This window comes from Cupressus sempervirens, chromosome 5, assembly GCF_028749045.1.
Source record: "Cupressus sempervirens isolate cs-2001-9-10 chromosome 5, ASM2874904v1, whole genome shotgun sequence".
Taxonomy (NCBI): Eukaryota; Viridiplantae; Streptophyta; class Pinopsida; order Cupressales; family Cupressaceae; genus Cupressus; species Cupressus sempervirens.
This window is the reverse complement of record NC_143122.1, coordinates 871,693,583-871,708,678: the sequence shown is the minus strand read 5'-3', so window position 1 is coordinate 871,708,678 and position 15,096 is coordinate 871,693,583.

Below are 15,096 nucleotides of genomic sequence, written 5' to 3'. Positions count from 1 at the left end.
TGTTTAATGGGTCAAAGGGGGTCATAGTTCGCCCTATGACCCCCTTTGACCCATATGACCCATTCAAATATGTTCTTAGGGGTCCGAAGACCCCTAGCGACATATGTTATCGTTTAATAGGTCAAAGAGGGTCATAAGTCACCCTATGACCCCCGTTGACCCATATTACCCATTCGAATATGTCCCTAGGGGTTCTAGGACCCCTAGAGACATATGTTGTCATTTAATGGGTCAAATAGAGTCATAGGTCACCCTATGACCCCCTTTGACCCATATTACCCATTCAAATATGTTCATAGGGGTCTGAGGACCTCTAGTGACATATGTCATTGTTTAATGTGTCAAAGGGGGTCATAGGTCACCCTATGACCCCCTTTGACCCATATGACCCATTCGAATATGTTCCTAGGGGTCTGAGGACCTCTAGCGGCATATGTCATCATTTAATGTGTCAAAAGGGGTCATAGGTCACCCTATGACCCCCTTTGACCCATATGACCCATTCAAATATGTTCTTAGGGGTCCAAAGACCCCTAGCGACATATGTCGTCATTTAATAGGTCAAAGGGTGTCATAAGGCACCCTATGACTCCCTTTGACCCATATGAATGATTTGAATATGTCCCTAGGGGTTATAGGACCCCTAGAGACATATGTCATCGTTTAATGGGTCAAAGGGGGTCATAGGTCACACTATGAACCCCTTTGACCCATATGAATAATTCGAATATGTCCCTAGGGGTTTTAGGACCCCTAGCGACATATGTCATCATTTAGTGGGTCAAAGGGGGTCATAGGTCACCTTATGACCCCCTTTGACCCATATAACCCATTCGAATATGTTCCTAGGGGTTCGAGGACCCCTAGTGACATATGTTATCGTTTAATGGATCAAAGAGGGTCACAGGTCACCCTATGACCCCCTTTGACCCATATGAACAATTTGAATATGTCCCTAGGGGTTCTAGGACCCCTAGAGACATATGTCATTGTTTAATGGGTCAAAGGGGGTCATAGGTCACCCTATGACTCCCTTTGACCCATATGAATGATTCAAATATGTCTCTAGGGGTCCTAGGACCCCTAAGGACATATGTCGTCATTTAATGGGTCAAAGGGTGTCATAGGTTACCCTATGACCCCCTTTGACTCATATCAACAATTTGAATATGTCCTTAGGGGTTATAGGACCCTTAGAGACATATGTCATCGTTTAATGGGTCAAAGGGGGTCATAGGTCACCCTATGACCCCCTTTGACCCATATGAATAATTTGAATATGTCCTTAGGGGTTCTAAGACTCTTAGAGACATATGTTGTCATTTAATGGGTCAAAGGGGGTCATAGGTCACCTTATGACCCCCTTTGACCCATATGAACAATTTGAATATGTCCCTAAGGGTTATAGGACCCCTAGAGACATATGTCGTCGTTTAATGGGTCAAAGGGGGTCATAGGTCACCCTATGACCCCCTTTGACCCATATGAACAATTCGAATATGTCCTTAGGGGTTTTAGGACTCCTAGAGACATATGTCATCGTTTAATGGGTCAAAGGGGGTCATAGGTCACCCTATGGCCCCCCTTTGATCCATATTATCCATTCGAATATGTCCTTAGGGGTCCTAGAACCCCTAGGAACATATGTCGTCGTTTAATGGGTCAAAGGGACCTATGACCCCTTTTGACCCATATGAACGATTCAAATGTGTCTTTATGGGTCCTAAGACCCCTAGAGACATATGTCATCGTTTAATGGGTCAAAGGGTGTCATAAGGCACCCTATGATCCCCTTTGACCCATATGAACGATTCAAATATGTCCCTAGGGGTCTTAGGACCCCTAGGGACATATGTCATTGTTTAATTGGTCAAAGGGGGTCATAAGGTGACCTATGACCCCCTTTGACCCATATGGTCCTTTCGAATATGTCCCTAGGACCCTTAGGGACATATGTCATCGTTTAATGGGTCAAAGGGGGTCATAGGGCACCCAATGACCCCCTTTGACCTATATGAACGATTCGAATATTTCTCTAGGGGTCTTAGGACCCCTAGGGATATATTCGAATCGTTCAAATGGGTCAAAGAGGTATGTCATCATTTAATGGGTCAAAGGGGGTCATAGGTCACCCTATGACCCCTTTTGACTCATATGAACGATTCGAATATGTCCCTAGGGGTTTTTGACCCATTAAATGACAACATATGTCCTTAGGGGTCCTATATTACCCATTCGAATATGTCCCTAGGGGTCCTAGGACCCCTCGAGACATATGTCATCGTTTAATGGGTCAAAGGGGGTCATAGGTCACCCTATGACCCCTTTTGACCCATATGAACGATTCAAATATGTCCCTCAGGGTCTTAGGACCCGTAGGGACATATATCGGCATTTAATCGATCAAAAGGGGTCATAGGTCACCTTATGATCCTTTTTTACCCATATTAACAATTGTAATATGTTCTTAGGGCTCTTAGGACCCCTAAGGACATATGTTGTCGTTTAATTTGTCAAAGGGGGTCAATGGTTGACCTATGACCTCCTTTGACCCATATGAACGATTCGAATATGTCCCTAGTGGTCCTAGGACCCCTAGGGACATATGTCATCGTTTAATGGGTCAAAGGGGGTCATAAGTCACCCTATGACCCCCTTTGACCCATATGAACGATTCGAATATGTCCCTAGGGGTCCTAGGACCCTTATGGACATATGTCGTCATTTAATGGGTCAAAGGGTGTCATAGGTCACCCTATGACCCCCTTTGACCCATATGAATGATTCGAATATGTCCCTAGGGGTTATAGGACCCCTAGAGACATATGTCATCGTTTAATGGGTCAAAGGGGGTCATAGGTCACCCTATGACCCCGTTTGACCCATATGAACAATTCGAATATGTCCCTATGGGTGCTAGGACCCCTAGAGACATATGTCATCATTTAATGGGTCAAAGAGGGTCATAGGTCACCTATGACCCCCCTGACCCATATGAACGAGTCGAATATGTCCCTAGGGGTTCTAGGACCCTAGCGAAATATTTGAATCGTTCATATGGGTCAAAACCCCCTTTGACCCATATGACCCATTTGAATATGTTCTTAGGGGTCCGAGGACCCCTACCGACATATGTTGTCGTTTAATGGGTCATAGAGGGTCATAGGTCACCCTGTTACCCCCTTTGACCCATATTACCCATTTGAATATGTCTCTAGGGGTTCTAGGACTCATAGAGACATATGTTGTCGTTTAATTGGTCAAAGCGAATCATAAGTCACCCTATGACCCCCTTTGACCCATATTACCCATTCGAATATGTCCCTAGGGGTCCTAGAACCCCTAGGGACATATGTCGTCATTTAATGGGTCAAAGGGACCTATGACCCCCTTTGACCCATATTACCCATTTGAATATGTTCCTAGGGGTCCTAGGACCCTTAGAGACATATGTCATCGTTTAATGGGTCAAAGGGGGTCATAGGTCACCCTATGACCCCCTTTGACCCATATGAACGATTCAAATATATCCCTCGGGGTCCTAGGACCCGTAGGGAGTTATATCGTCATTTAATCGATCAAAAGGGGTCATAGATCACCTTATGACCCCCTTTGACCCATATTAACCATTGTAATATGTCCCTAGGGCTCTTAGGACCCCTAAGGACATATGTTGTTGTTTAATGCGCCAAAGGGGGTCAATGGTTGACCTATGACCCCCTTTGACTCATATATATTAATAATATACATATCTATTAATAACATACATATTAATATAATTTTATATATATATATATATTACATTATTATATTTTTAATAAAAATATTACGTTATTATATATAGATTAATAACATATATATGTATTACTTTATTATATTTAATGAAAATATTATGGTATTTTATATATATATATATTAAAATACATCTTTACATAGTAATATAAGTGAAATAATTTAGAAATAATAAGTTGTGACGTTTAAACCCAATTTTCCCTCCAAAATGGGTTGAGATTTTAAATTTGTCCACCTCACATATCGGATATCTGATTTTGAATCGAATATCCGATTTATGATTAGATATCTGATTTAAAATCGGATATCCGATTAGGCTTGGTAAATACCAAGCCTACCCGGTAAACCCAAAAGACGTGTTTGAAGAGGGTTTTCGTGATACTCAGACTTCGGGTAGCCGTCTGACAATGTTATTTTGATCAAAATTGAATAAAACAAAAAGGGTTTCTTAATATTGATCTCTAGATTCTATAAATATAATTTTTGTCAAATTCTAAGTTCGATAAGTATTTATTAGTTAATTATCAATGAAGATAATTGTAAAGTGCTGATTGACATACTAATTGAAAAATAGCTATAACTTTCAAACAGTATAACATTTTTTAAATCTAAAAGTTCTGTCACATTCTATACTTCAGCTAGTATAAGAAAATAAAATAAAATTTAAATTTGGTAAAATTTTCTATTAGTTAGGGTGGTCAGACACGGGACTTTTTTTTTCGAAAAAGTTTTGGTAAAAAATTCATAGTTAATTATTTATTTGGAATAAAAATATCAAAAAATATGCATCACATCTAGGCATGAGTCTACTTTTCATATCTATAATTATATTAAAAAAATATTATGATTTGATTTTGATTAAGGTGGTCAGACATACACCTACTTTTTATTTTCGCCCTGAAATTTTCTTAGTACTGCATTAAAATTCAAACTTTTGACCAATTAATTATTTTTTTTCTCCTGATAAGGCCTAGTAGTTTAGAAACTACATTCAATTTCTTACAAGTTATTTTCTTACGACTTTTTGATATAAAGTCCATAACCACTTCAAAATTATGTGTCAAGTTGACATAAACCTAATTTTCTAATTTTTCACTACCACTTAAGGCCATAGTTTGGTACACCATGATCCTGCACATACCCGTAAGCACTCCAATTTTGTCTACTTTAGTTTTGGATACTACAATTTTGACTTCATCAATTTTGGATTCTTCAAGTATTTCTATCAGTAACCACCAGTAAGTACTATATCAATTTTCACTACAAGCCCGAGTATGTCTACTATTGTTTCCATTCCACGTACTAAGGCAATAAGTGCAAGGACATTTGAGCCTAAGGCTCCAACGAGTACAAAATTATTGAAAGGAATGGAGATAAAAGAAGATATAGACTTTGATGAGGAAATAGAAATTCCCAAATGGGATATCTATAATCTTTCTATAGATCAAATGCACACATTTGGTGAACTTTTTCAGAAAAAGGAAAAGTAGCAAAGATTGAGAGAAGAAAGAGATAGAGAGTACTAAATATTAGATGATGCCAAGAACATTTTGACTGAGGCTATTAGAGTTGAGGTTGATTCTTCTCAACCTATTTTGTTTCAGCTTGGTCAAGCAGTCCAAAAGTTCAAAGAGGATACTGAGGGACAAGAGGAATTGGTTGAAAGGCAGAAAAGAAGCTCAATAATAAAGTGTTGGAGCACATTGCTCGGAAAATAGTCATTAACCAAGTTAAGCTTTCAACAAATTTGATCAATCTTCAGGTGTCCTATTCTAATGTGTCATCACTTTTTGCAAAGCTATGTGATGTCACCAAATATACCAAGGAAGTTAAGGACAAATTGTCCAAAATTGATACTAATCTTAAGGCAAGTGCTCAGTAGTTGCAACTTGACCCCAGTTCAAGCTCTGCACATTTTTAAAAGATCATATTTTTGTCAGACTTACAAGTAGAGTTGTTAAGAGAAGAAGCAAGGATCCACTCCACCTTAGTTGATATACAAAATATGATCCTTCTTGTCACAGATTCTATGCAAAAACACATTATTTATTCAAAAACCCTAATCCAAGACAAAAACTTCTCTGTTGTTGACCACATGATTGAACTATCAGCTAAAGTGCAAATTGCCATTCATACATGCAAGGTATTACAAGATAACTGGGGTAAAACCTTGGTAATTACTCTCAAGGTACACTCTAAATTCTTATCTCATTTTGGTGTCTCCTTCTAAAAATGTTGAATAGATCTTTGGCATTACTATCAAAAAGGGGGGATGAGAGATGAGATATGAGATATGAGAGATGAGATATGGAAAAGAGATATGTATATAAAAAGTTATATTTACATAGTAGATCACATAGTATGGGGGAGATATATACTATGATGCAGATATACTCTGTATATATCTTACAAAGATCAAATTTTAAAAACCTCAAAAATAGACGAAGCTAGTATCACATGGTGATGAATACATGGTATTCAATTTTTAGACTAACTGTTTTTGTCATTGATACCAAAGGGGGAGATTCTTGACATATCAGTCAAGTTTGTTATTAGTGACACACTTATTCAGATTCTATACAACTATCAAGCTCACTGAATAGTTTACATTGTTTGCCATGCAATTCAGTAGCCACCGAGTTTCTATAGTTTCTACTGAGTCCTTTGGACTAATTTCAGTAGTTACCAAGCAGATTTAGTTAGTGTTAAGTTCAACAGTTCAAACTAAGAAATTCGGTGTATACCAAGTTTATCAATGGTTACCGAGTTTGTAGTTCATATGATGTGAAGCCTATGTTTACCAAGCATTGTAATATCTACCGAGTTCACAGTTTAGGTGATGCAAAACCTATATTAACTAAGCTACTTCATGGTAACCAAGTGATTCAGTATTTGCCAAGTTACACAATATCTACCAAGTCATCAGTATAGACTGAGTTCAAGACTACTTGAAAGTGATCAATATGAACCAAGCTTCTACATCTACCAAGTGACGATGCTAAGTAGTGATAGTGGATGCCAAGTATCAAAACCTCATCGAGTCAGTCTTCAGAACCCGAGTATCTTCATGTGGGCTGACTTTGTAATATTTGTGTTAACTTGTGTCATGGTCAACTTTGTAGTATTGTATCATATCCAATGCAATATGTGACATGTAATGAATATGTAATGTAAGAGTAAGAATGCAAATGTGAAAGCATATGTATTGTGAATGCAATAGATAAAGAATTGTAAAGGCCATATCATTACAAGGAGTAGTAGTGACAAATCTATCACAACAAGGTGATCGATACACTAAGGATTCTTTATCAACAAACCCAATTGCATACTAGAGATCTACTACTTCATCCTAATAGGTGAACTAGTCAAAATCCTCTAACAAGATACACCTAACAATATTTTCTAAATCTCTTTACCGAGTGCATACTTCATTGTATGTTTGTAAATCCTCTCACAAGGTGCACCTAGCAGTCCTAATTGCTCCTAATAGGGAAAATCATCAGAAGTGATCAATGTAAGCCTTAACAGGCCAACTTTATTTTGTAGTACTAAAGTTTGTGGGTATCATCCCCACCCCAGTTTTACTTTCTATTTGGAAGGTTTCTAGGTCACCAAATCTTTGTATTCAAGTGTTGTGGATGCTTTCATGTTTTCATTTTCTCATGCATGCAATTAGATTAGATGTGATGAATTAAGAGCTAATTGGTTTATTGGATTAAGAATTGAATTAGTAGAAATTTTAGAAGTTACTGATTCAACCCTCCCCTCTCAGTAACTTAGCATAGTCTTGAATATTTCCAACACAAACTTCAACAATAAGAGCCTCAACAAATAAAGATAAAATCCAAGATATAATTTTGAAAAAACTAGCTCAAGAAAGTAAGATTCAAGAGTGCTCATATTTGGAAAATCTTGACAAAAATTAATTAAAGATACATCCTTGAGGAAAATAGGACCATCCAACTATAATTTGGCTAAATAGCTAAATGCATATTTTTGTTGGTAATATCAACAAAAGAAAATGGATTCTCAATAATAGAACTAGATTAGTAATCTACATTCTACCAACAATCACTAATAGCACCATATGACCCTTTTATGATCACTCATAAGGAGAATGAGAATTTGACATACACATAATAGAATACATGTGTAAAAACTATAACTTAAAAAATAAAATGTAACAACAACTCCCAATGTAAGGCTTTCACAAAGTCATCAAGTGACTTAAAATATGGGGTGAAGGTAGAACAAGTACCCAAGAGGAGAAAGCTACCAAAATAATATGATACCAATGCCCTCAAAAGGCTTCAGCATAACTTCTTCCTTTGCATTTTTCTTAATTCAACATACAACACCAATGACCCCCAAAGAGGCGCAATCTCACACTCCTCTTATGACCCCCACAGAGCCACAAGATCACACTCCCCTTATGACCCCCTAAGAGCCACCATCTCAAAATCCCCTTATGACCCCCAAAGAGACACAAGATCAAATTCCCCTTATGACCCCCAAAGAGCCACAAGCTCAAAATCCCCTTGTGGACCCCAAATTAAGAGTCACAAGCTCAAACTCCCAATATGACCCCCGGAGAGCTACAAGATCAAATTCCACTTATGACACCCAAAGAGCCACAAGCTCAAAATCCCCTTATGACCCCCAAAGAGACACTAGATCAAACTTTCCTTATGACCCCCAAAGAGCCACAAGATCAATTCTCCTTATGACACCCAAAGAGCTACAAGCTCAAAATCCCTTATGACCCCCAAAGAGCCACCAACTCAAACTCCCATTATGATCCCCAAAGACCTACAAGCTCAAAGTCCCCTTATGACACCCAAAGAACCACAAACTCAAAATCCCCTTTATGACCCCCATTTATAAATAAATAGTAGCTACATGGATCCCATAATCCATGATTATCCCTCTCTTCCAAGAAGAGAGGCTCTACACTCTAAGGGATGTCCAACTTATCCCTTCACCCCCAAGGCCTCTCTTCCCTCCCAACGATGAGCCTAGCCTTGCACTCCCAAAAGCAAGAACAGAGCTTCAACAAAATAATAACATTCATGGATAATAGTTCCAAAACACTACATATAATCAACAAAATGCATTCAACTCAATCAACTTTCTAATCTTTGCATACATGAAAATAAAAAATCCACACAGTGGTGAGAATTTGACAATCAACAAAACAAGTGCATAATCATTTACATAATTGCATTTACATAATACTTTCACAAAGGGTTCTATTTGGTAAATCACCCATTATGTCCACCATACACCTCCCTAATTTTTGTGGACAACGCATTATCATAGAATACATCACATTTAGTCTCACAAACACGTTAGTCGTCTCATTTTCTAGTTACTTCACATGTCACTACACATATTTTTATAGTGTCCATCATTCTTCCACATATAAATTCGATTAAAAAAAACACCCCTACAATAATACCACATTACATTACAAGAAGGGGGGTGTTTACAAGTTTACACATCATACAAACACATATGAGTAAGATTTTATCTTCTCTTTTTCTTTGGGACAAGATTTTTTTTTCACTACTCATGTATATATCTTTTTTCTATGGTATAACAAATCATTTGTTTTCTATGCTAGCTTCCATCCTTGGAAAAAAAACCAATTAATGCATACGTAGTTAATAAAATGGATATTTTACAACACATTTACCTTAAAATGAACATAATTCGCATCTCTAAATCTTTGAAATAGATCTTATACATTAGAAATAAGGGTTTTGTCACATAATTCCTACTATCTTCAAAAATATAATAATTACACAAGTAAATTTCCTAAGAAGATAGTTGATTATCGATCCTCCCATTTATAATCATATGCATAGGGCCCTCCTAACTAAATACCAAAAAAAAAATAGTGTCACATAGTAAAAGTTAAAACTCATGCTTATTTTGATGTATACTATTTTACTTGGTTTAATTTAAGTTGCCAAATTTATCCTTGATGGAATTAATTTGTTACATTTCCTTTCAAAAATAACAACCATTAAATAAGGTTGTTGATTCATATTAATATTTTTATAACTAATATATATTTTCAGGTACAAGGACATAAAAGCCTTATAATTTATATTGCTACTCCAATGCTTGTGTTGTCTTGACAAAACATATCAACTAAGAGTTTCATATTTAATTACCAAAAGGCTTCTACTTTAACATGCAACAATTTTTCTATTGTTTCGAGGTCACTAAGAAATAAGAATAATATGGTTGGTAATTTGATAGTATACTCGGTAAGATACCCCAACTATTTATGTATGTCGCCTAAGAGTTTCTAGGTAGTAAAATTTCAAAAGGAGGGTCCTTAAGCCTTGATCAAATTTAGCATCCAAGTAAAGTAATTTTCTTTATCATTTAATTCATTTAATCTATACTAAGTTACCTCCTTACATTGAAAGGGTAAATTCCCACATCAAGATATAAGAATCAATCATTTTTAGTAGTACATATTTTTCTTACAATGTAGTTTAGTGTCTTTTGAAATATTTAAGACAATATTTCAATATCTATCTATTTATTTATTGATGTCATGATTACACTAGAACAAGGAGATCTTATACTATACATAAAGTAAGGCAAATTTTTTTAATGTGGTGCATTTGTAAACCTTATGTTTTATTATTTCTACAAGCATTGAGCAAATCCCACAACAATCATATATCTCTAAATGTTCACCTAACTATATCACCATTATTCTTTAACTTACATTTGGGATAATAAAAAGTTGTGGTTTGACATCATTTATTTTTATTTTATTTTTGTATGTAGTTATCTTTGATTATAACTTAATGAATTTTAACATTACTCACTTGACGAAAAAAAATGGTATCATTATAAGGTCATGCCTTTGGCTCATGTTGTAAGTTTGATCCTCATGCAAAGACTTGAGAGAAACTTTAATCCTCTAAATAAGCCAATGTCTCATTTAATTTATCAACAACATCTTATTTTACTTATTTCAAGTCAAGATTGGAATTCTATTTTTATCCTTCTTGAGTTGTTTGCATAAGTTTAGATCATAAGAATAATAATTTTTATTTGAACTTGTGTGTATATAATTTAGTTATTGGATCCAAGAAATACCCTAGTCATCCAACCTGACTCTAATACCATTTGTAATGCCCACAAATTTTACTATGAAAATATATGTTATTGTTTTATTTTTTAAATATAAATATACATATTTACATTTAGCAAGGCTAACATGTGATGAAGAACTTATGTTTCTTCCTATTTAACTTCTTTATTAACTCAATCAAAAGAATTATGAAATAATATTTTAAGAGACTCAATTTTAAATATGACAAAAATAATTTAAACTATTTAGAAGTCAATTAGATACAATAAATATAGACTATCTTGACTTAAAACTATCTTAAGTGAACACCATTTATCTATAATTCTAACACTTCCTATAATAGCTATAAATTTCACTTGCACTTTTCTTTTCTTTTGTCTAATCTAAAGAATGATTTCACTTGATGGTCTATACCTTCCAATTCTATTTGGTAATATATACCTTTAATAAAGGTGTCCCTAAATGTTGAATTATTTTTAAAAATAAATATTTTACTTAGTTAATATCATCAATTTTCTAAATGTTTAAAATTTCATAATTTTAATTTTTTATTTTATTAAGATAAATTAATACTATAGTGTTAGGAAATCAATTATCTAAATGTTTAAAATTGATTATTTTTAATTTTCTATTTTATTAAGATACATTAATACTATATTGTTAGGAAAATAACAAGTGTTAGATTTCTACTAACATTAAGCTTTGGATTTATTACTTCTAAGAGAAATATTTAGAATAAATAATTAAATTGCATCATGACTTTATAATAATTTCTAAATATTTGGTAAAAGAAATCTTCAATCTTTTTTAAGAAATATTATAACTATTGCATTCACTTTCTCCAAGTACTAATTAGTTTCCACCAATGACAAATACCTATTTTAAGATCATTGAAATATGTTTAAAGTTTTGTAAATTATTTATGACTTTTAAATATTATACAAATTATATGATTGGATGAATTGGTTTGTGTTATAGGAGCCTTTTTTTCCAAACTTTTAGCTACAAACAAACAAAAGAACTTTAATCTTATAGATTATAAAAATTTAATGACATTGACATATTTACATTTCTAAATTTATATTTTAAAATATTATCTCATATATCTTTAAAAACCTATGTTCTATTACATGAATTATTTTTTACAAATTTAAAAACAATATATTGCTTCAAATAAAATTAAGATTTTAAAAATTAAAATAATAATGACATTAATAACATTTACATTTCTAAATTTAAATTTTAAAATATTATCTCGTATAGCTTTAAAAAAAAATGGATTAATTTATTAGAATTTTAAAACTAATAAATTGCTTCAAATATACCACTAATTGTATTTTTTCAAATCTTTTACCTTAAATAATTTTACATAATTTTCATTGAATAAGATTATGTGATTTGTCTATTATAGATAGAAATAGAAATATTAATCTTGTGATATTCAATATTTAAAATCTAAACATATAAATTATGAGTCGGAAATAATTTTGAATTAGTACAATAGATCTATAATAGAACTAAGAATTTAAATAAATGAGAAAAATATTTTTAAAACTAATTATATTTTTAAGTTCTCAATAGTATTAAACAACTACTTTAGTAAGATATATTGTAGTTTTATTTTCAACTTTTGGCTACAATCAAACAAAAGAAAATTTAAATTTTAAAACATTAATCATCTAAAAACTATTTTCCATTGAATAACCTCTTTATTACAATTTAAAAACAATATCATTCTTCAAGCAAAATTAATATACAATTAATGACATGAAATAAAAACAAATTTTATGAGATTTGAAATAACTCTTTACTTTCTATTCTTAAATTACAATTTTCTATAAGGCAAGTACACACTACATGGCACTTGTTGATTCATAAGATAGAATAAAGAATATATATATATATATATATATATATATATATATATATATATAAAATTTTCAAATAAAATTATTTTTTATTCCATTTTAGTAAAGCCAAAACACATATCAAAATGGAAACATCCCTATTATCACTTGTTAACTGATTTTATAAGATAAAACAAAGATGAAAGTGGCATTGAAAATTAACTTTTTTACTTCATCTTTAACTTTTGTAGATTATGAGAATTAACTTTTTTACTTCATCATTGTAACATGAAATTTAATTGTGGGAACCTTTCTTTCTTTCTTTTGTGGAAATTAGGTTTACTAGCTTGGTGTTTATTTTAAATTAATGTATTTTTAACTATTAATTCATCACTCATATTAATGCTATGTATTTTTTTTTTAAGCTATTAACTCATCTCACTTTTACCAATGCAAAAATAGAGATGTCATGGCACAATCAAGCTCAGATTGCAAGCATTTCAAGTAGAGTCTCATATTTCTCATTGAATATCTTGAGGCAATAGAAGTTTAAACACATTCCAAACACATTTTAGTGTTGTAGAATCATTTCTTGTATGGTCATTTTTGAGTTAATGTGACTAAATGTTTATAAATAATATAGAAAAGGCCAATTTTGAAGATTAGAGAGGATGAGTTATGCAACATGCAATATCTATTTGATGGAGGCTCTTAGTTAAACATAGATTATGAGAAGTCCCTCTCTTCATATTTAAGGAATGGAGCCTTCTTGGAAAGATGAGTTGACAAGGAAATATACACATCCTAATTCATGGGGTAGCATGTGCAGGATAGGGAACCGTTGTTGAAACCATGAAGCTATTATTACAATACACTTATCAATTTTGTGCCTAATTTTCTTTGACTATCATTTACTTATCTATTGTGTAGACTCTTTTAATATTAATGGATTGTTTTTATTCCAAACTATAGATCTAGAAATGATCATTCAACTAATTATTAACAAGAAATTCCATGTTTTCTTCTTTTAGAACTGTGTGAGTATAGTACCATCTCTTTGTTCCTTTTATTATTTCATTTAGCATGGTTTTTGCTGTAGAACATGTTGGAAATAGGAAATATTGACAGGGGAATGATTCATTATTTCAAAAACTTTAGACCAAAATTGGATATCTTTAACAACTTTATAACTTGCATAAGAAAGCAAACTAACTATGTTGAACAGTAAATATAACTATGCAATAAGAGAGCTCATAACATCATATTTTTTTAAATAGGGAAACCCTAGCCAAGGGAAAACCCCAGTGGGGATGGTACCCACAAAATGATCCACTAATCAAAAGTATCCTTTGAAAGATATTGACCCTGTTAGGAGTTTGTTACATGCATATAGTGTCTCAGTCCTTGATAGAGGACTTAAGCCTTGTTAGAAGCCCCAACCTTGTTAGGATTTGATATATATAATTACAAAATGTATGCAAGATGAGCCCACTACCCAAACATGCAATGTAGAATAAGGTTCTTCAATACAAAGAGATAGATACAATAACCTCTTTACACTGTTGTTGAAATCTTCAATATTAGATATTTCCTTTGTTGCTCACAATTCTCATTCCTCTAAGTATACATCATAATTCTCATCACAAAGTATTACATCAATATCACATTATACTTCTTATCACTTCACATTTAGCAATATTCCTTTATACCTTGCTAATTTATTAATATTTACCCAGTCAAACTTCATGCCTTTATATACTTTACCAAAATACAAGATTAACATTTTTTGACTTAGGATTAACATCTAGGATGTCATCCCTAATTAGTTAAGTAATTATTTTTTAAACAAAATAATTCCTTAACCCAAATTTACCCATTTTCCTATTATATTATGTTCTACCTATACACTATTGTAACTGGTAAATACATAATTTCTCTATCCATACTAATTGTATTGTCCTGTGGACTTGACTATAGAATCCTCATACTTTGTACTATTTGTCCTCAAGTGTGCACATGCTAATATGGTCTCTGTAAACTGAGTTGATCAAAACTTCATATGTATTGACAAATAAACTATGTAACACTTCAAGAATTTTCTAAGTATACATACCATACCTTTATCTTCATATTTTTCTCACTTCATATAGATGATATGTTTCCATATATGAAAGCATAAAAATTTCTAACCTAGCTGAATTAACAACAACCTACCCCTTTGGCATTGATGTAAACATATGGGAAAGTTGGTTGAGTCCTAAACAAAATCTTCAAAAAATTTGGCCTTTACAAAAGTTTAAAATTGTGGATCATATAGATTTATAATCTTTCCTTATA